Source organism: Oncorhynchus keta, unplaced genomic scaffold (assembly GCF_023373465.1).
Source record: "Oncorhynchus keta strain PuntledgeMale-10-30-2019 unplaced genomic scaffold, Oket_V2 Un_contig_15883_pilon_pilon, whole genome shotgun sequence".
NCBI lineage: Eukaryota > Metazoa > Chordata > Actinopteri > Salmoniformes > Salmonidae > Oncorhynchus > Oncorhynchus keta.
In genome coordinates, this window is record NW_026279576.1 from 53886 (window position 1) to 59885 (window position 6000).

Here is a 6000-nt window from a genome sequence, read left to right on the forward strand (position 1 = left end):
GCTGTCATCAGTCATCAGGAAAAGCTGTATATGGTTGGCTGTCATCAGGTAAAGGTGTATATGGTTGGTTGTCATCAGTCATCAGGTAAAGGTGTATATGGTTGGCTGTCATCAGGTAAAGGTGTATATGGTTGGCTGTCATCAGGTAAAGTTGTATATGGTTGGCTGTCATCAGTCATCAGGTTGGGTGTATATGGTTGGCTGTCATCAGGTAAAGGTGTATATGGTTGGCTGTCATCAGGTAAAGGTGTATATGGTTGGCTGTCATCAGGTAAAGGTGTATATGGTTGGCTGTCATCAAGTAAAGTTGTATATGGTTTGGCTGTATCATCAGTCAGGTAAAGGGTGTATATGGTTGGCTGTCATCAGGTAAAGCTGTATATGGTTGGCTGTCATCAGGTAAAGCTGTATATGATTGGCTGTCATCCGTCATCAGATAAAGCTATATATGGTTGGCTGTCATCAGTCATCAGGTAAAGATGTATATGGTTGGCTGTCATCAGATAAAGGTGTATATATGGTTGGCTGTGGTTGCTGTCATCAGTCATCAGGTAAAGCTGTATATGGTTGGCTGTCATCAGGTAAAGCTGTATATGGTTGGCATCAGTCATCAGGTAAAGCTGTATATGGTTGGCTGTCATCAGTCATCAGGTAAAGCTGTATATGTATATGGTTGGCTGTCATCAGTCATCAGGTAAAGCTGTATATGGTCGGCTGTCATCAGTCATCAGGTAAAGCTGTATATGGTTGCTGTCATCAGTCATCAGGTAAAGCTGTATATGGTCGGCTGTCATCAGTCAAAGTGTGTAATGGTTGGCTGTCATGTCATCAGGTAAAGCTGTATATGGTTGGCTGTCATCAGTCATCAGATAAAGCTGTATATGTGGGCTGTCATCAGGTAAAGGTGTATATGGTTCATCAGGTAAAGCTGTATATGGTTGGCTGTCATCTGGTAAAGGTGTATATGGTTGGTTGTCATCAGTCATCAGGTAAAGGTGTATATGGCCAGGCTGTCATCAGGTAAAGCTGTATATGGTTGGCTGTCATCAGGTAAAGGTGTATATGGTTGGCTGTCATCAGTCATCAGGTAAAGATGTATATGGTTGGCTGTCATCAGGTAAAGGTGTATATGGTTGGCTGTTATCAGGTAAAGCTGTATATGGTTGGCTGTCACCAGGTAAAGGTGTATATGGTTAAGGTGTATATGGTTGGCTGTCATCAGTCATCAGGTAAAGGTGTATATGGTTGGCTGTCATCAGTCATCAGGTAAAGCTGTATATGGTTGGCTGTCATCAGGTAAAGCTGTATATGGTTGGCTGTCATCAGTCATCAGGTAAAGGTGTATATGGTTGGCTGTCATCAGTCATCAGGTAAAGGTGTATATGGTTGGCTGTCAGTCATCAGGTAAAGGTGTATATGGTTGGCTGTCATCAGTCATCAGGTAAAGGTGTATATGGTTGGCTGTCATCAGGTAAAGGTGTATATGGTTGGCTGTCATCAGGTAAAGCTGTATATGGTTGGCTGTCATCATCATCAGTCATCAGGTGCTGTGTATAAAGCTGTATATGGTTGGCTGTCATCATGGTTGGCTGTCATCAGGTAAAGCTGTATATGGTTGGCAGTCATCAGTCAGGTATTGGTGTATATGGTTGGCTGTCATCAGGTAAAGGTGTATATGGTTGGCTGTCATCAGTCATCAGGTAAAGCTGTATATGGTTGGCAGTCATCATCAGGTAAAGGTGTATATGGTTGGCTGTCATCAGGTAAAGCTCTTTATGGTTGGCTGTCATCAGGTAAAGGTGTATATGGTTGGTCATGTCATCAGGTAAAGTTGTATATGGTTGGCTGTCATCAGGTAAAGCTGTATCTGGTTGGCTGTCATCAGGTAAAGGCTGTATATGGTTGGCTGTCATCAGGTAAAGCTGTATATGGTTGGCTGTCATCAGTCATCAGGTAAAGCTGTATATGGTTGGCTGTCATCATCAGGTAAGTGTATATGGTTGGCTGTCATCAGATAAAGGTATATATGGTTGGCTGTCATCAGTCATCAGGTAAAGCTGTATATGGTTGGCTGTCATCAGGTAAAGGTGTATATGGTTGGCTGTCATCAGTCTTCAGGTAAAGGTGTATATGGTTGGCTGTCATCAGGTAAAGCTGTATATGGTTGGCTGTCATCAGTCATCAGGTAAAGGTGTATATGGTTGGCTGTCATCAGGTAAAGCTGTATATGGTTGGCTGTCATCAGGTATTGTGTATATGGTTGGCTGTCATCAGGTAAAGCTCATTTGGGTAAAGGCTGTATATGGTTGGCTGTCATCAGGTAAAGCTGTATATGGTTGGCTGTCATCAGTCATCAGGTAAAGCTGTATATGGTTGGCTGTCATCAGGTAAAGGTGTATATGGTTGGCTGTCATCAGTCATCAGGTAAAGGTGTATATGGTTGGCTGTCATCAGGTAAAGCTGTATATGGTTGGCTGTCATCAGGTAAAGCTAATATGGTTGGCTGTCATCAGGTATGTATATGATTGGCTGTCATCAGTCATCAGGTAAAGCTGTATATGGTTGGCTGTCATCAGGTAAAGCTGTATATATGGTTGTCATCAGTCATCAGGTAAAGGTGTATATGGTTGGCTGTCATCAGTCATCAGGTAAAGCTGTATATGGTTGGGTCATCAGTCATCAGCTGTCATCAAAGATGTATATGGTTGGCTGTATATGGTTGGCTGTCATCAGGGTGTATATGGTTGGCTGTCATCAGGTAAAGGTGTATATGGTTGGCTGTCATCAGGTAAAGGTGTATATGGTTGGCTGTCATCAGGTAAAGTGTATATGGTTGGCTGTCATCAGTCATCAGGGTAAAGCTGTTTATGGTTGGCTGTCATCAGGTAAAGCTGTATATGGTTGGCTGTCATCAGTCATCAGGTAAAGCTGTATATGGTTGGCTGTCATCAGGTATATGGTTGGCTGTCATCAGGTAAAGGTGTATATGGTTGGCTGTCATCAGTCATCAGGTAAAGGTGTATATGGTTGGCTGTCATCAGTCAAAGGTAAATTGGTGTCATCATCAGGTTGGTTGTCATCAGTCATCAGGTAAAAGCTGTATATGGTTGGCTGTCATCAGTCATCAGGTAAAGGTGTATATGGTTGGCTGTCATCAGGTAAAGGTGTATATGGTTGGCTGTCATCAGTCATCAGGTAAAGATGTATATGGTTGGCTGTCATCAGGTAAAGGTGTATATGGTTGGCTGTCATCAGTCATCAGGTAAAGGTGTATATGGTTGGCTGTCATCAGGTAAAGGTGTATATGGTTGGCTGTCAAAGTAAAGCTCTATATGGTTGGCTGTCATCAGGTATGTATATGGTTGGCTGTCTGTCATCAGGTAAAGGTGTATATGGTTGGCTGTCATCAGGTAAAGGTGTATATGGTTGGCTGTCATCAGGTAAAGCTGTATATGGTTGGCTGTCATCAGGTAAAGGTGTATATGGTTGCTGCTGTCATCAGGTAAAGTCAAAGCTGTATATGGTTGGCTGTCATCAGTCATCAGGTAAAGGTGTATATGGTTGGCTGTCATCAGGTAAAGGTGTATATGGTTGGCTGTCATCAGGTAAAGTTGTATATGATTGGCTGTCATCCGTCATCAGATAAAGCTATATATGGTTGGCTGTCATCAGTCATCAGGTAAAGATGTATATGGTTGGCTGTCATCAAGTAAAGTTGTATATGGTTGGCTGTCATCAGTCATCAGGTAAAGTTGTATATGGTTGGCTGTCATCAGGTAAAGCTGTATATGGTTGGCTGTCATCAGGTAAAGCTGTATATGATTGGCTGTCATCCGTCATCAGATAAAGCTATATATGGTTGGCTGTCATCAGTCATCAGGTAAAGATATATATGGTTGGCTGTCATCAGGTCATCAGGTTGGCTGTGGTTGGCTGTCATCAGTCATCAGGTAAAGCTGTATATGTATATGTTGGCTGTCATGTCATCAGGTAAAGCTGTATATGGTTGGCTGTCATCAGGTAAAGCTGTATATGGTTGGCTGTCATCAGGTAAAGCTGTATATGGTTGGCTGTCATCAGTCATCAGGTAAAGGTGTATATGGTTGGCTGTCATCAGTCATCAGGTAAAGGTGTATATGGTTGGCTGTCATCAGTGTAAAGGTGTATATGGTTGGCTGCATGTCATCAGGTAATAAAGGTGTATATGGTTGGCTGTCATCAGGTAAAGCTGTATATGGTTGGCTGTCATCAGGTAAAGCTGTATATGGTTGGCTGTCATCAGTCATCAGGTAAAGCTGTATATGGTTGGCTGTCAGGTAAAGCTGTCATATGGTTGCTGTCATCAGTCATCAGGTAAAGCTGTATATGGTTGGCTGTCATCAGGTAAAGGTGTATATATGGCTGGCTGTCATCAGGTAAAGTGTATATGGTTGGCTCAGGTAAAGCTGTATATGGTTGGCTGTGTCATCAGGTAAAGCCATATATGGTTGGCTGTCATGTCATCAGGTAAAGCTGTATATGGTTGGCTGTCATCAGTCATCAGGTAAAGCTGTATATGGTTGGCTGTCATCAGTCATCAGGTAAAGGTGTATATGGTTGGCTGTCATCAGTCATCAGGTAAAGGTGTATATGGTTGGCTGTCATCAGGTAAAGCTGTATATGGTTGGCTGTCATCAGGTAAAGCTGTATATGGTTGGCTGTCATCAGGTAAAGGTGTATATGGTTGGCTGTCATCAGTCATCAGGTAAAGCTGTATATGGTTGGCTGTCATCAGGTAAAGCTGTATATGGTTGGCTGTCATCATCAGGGTAAAGGTGTATATGGTTGGCTGTCATCAGGTAAAGGTGTATATGGTTGGCTGTCATCAGGTAAAGCTCTTTATGGTTGGCTGTCATCAGGTAAAAGTAAAGTTGTATATGGTTGGCTGTCATCAGTCAGGTCATGGTTGGCTGTCAGTCATCAGGTGTATATGGTTGGCTGTCATCAGTCAGGTAAAGCTGTATATGTGTTGGCTGTCATCAGGTAAAGCTGTATATGGTTGGCTGTCATCAGTCATCAGGTAAAGCTGTATATGGTTGGCTGTCATCAGTCATAAAGGTGTATATGGTTGGCTGTCATCAGTCATCAGGTAAAGGTGTATATGGTTGGCTGTCATCAGGTAAAGGTGTATATGGTTGGTTGTCATCAGTCATCAGGTAAAGGTGTATATGGTTGTCTGTCATCAGGTCTGTATATGGTTGGCTGTCATCAGGTAAGGTGTAGCTGTATATATGTATATGGTTGGCTGTCATCAGGTAAAGGTGTATATGGTTGGCTGTCATCAGTCATCAGTGTAAAGGTGTATATGGTTGGCTGTCATCAGTCATCAGGTAAAGGTGTATATGGTTGGCTGTCATCAGTCATAAAGCTGTATGGTTGGCTGTCATCAGTCATCAGGTAAAGGTGGCTGTCATCAGTCATCAGGTAAAGGTGTATATGGTTGGCTGTCATCAGGTAAAGGTGTATATGTTGGCTGTCATCAGGTAAAGCTGTATATGGTTGGCTGTCATCAGTCAAAGCTGTATATGGTTGGCTGTCATCAGGTGTATATGGTTGGCTGTCATCAGTCATCAGGTAAAGGTGTATATGGTTGGCTGTCATCAGGTAAAGGTGTATATGGTTGGCTGTCATCAGGTCATGGTTGGCTGTCATCAGGTAAAGCTGTATATGGTTGGCTGTCATCAGTCATCAGGTAAAGGTGTATATGGTTGGCTGTCATCAGGTAAGGCTGTATATGGTTGGCTGTCATCAGGTAAAGCTGTATATGGTTGGCTGTCATCAGGTAAAGCTGTATATCAGGTAAAGCTGTATATGGTTGGCTGTCATCAGGTAAAGTTGTATATGGTTGGCTGTCATCAGTCATCAGGTAAAGGTGTATATGGTTGGCTGTCATCAGTCATCAGGTAAAGCTGTATATGGTTGGCTGTCATCAGGTAAAGCTGTATGATTGGTTGTCATGTC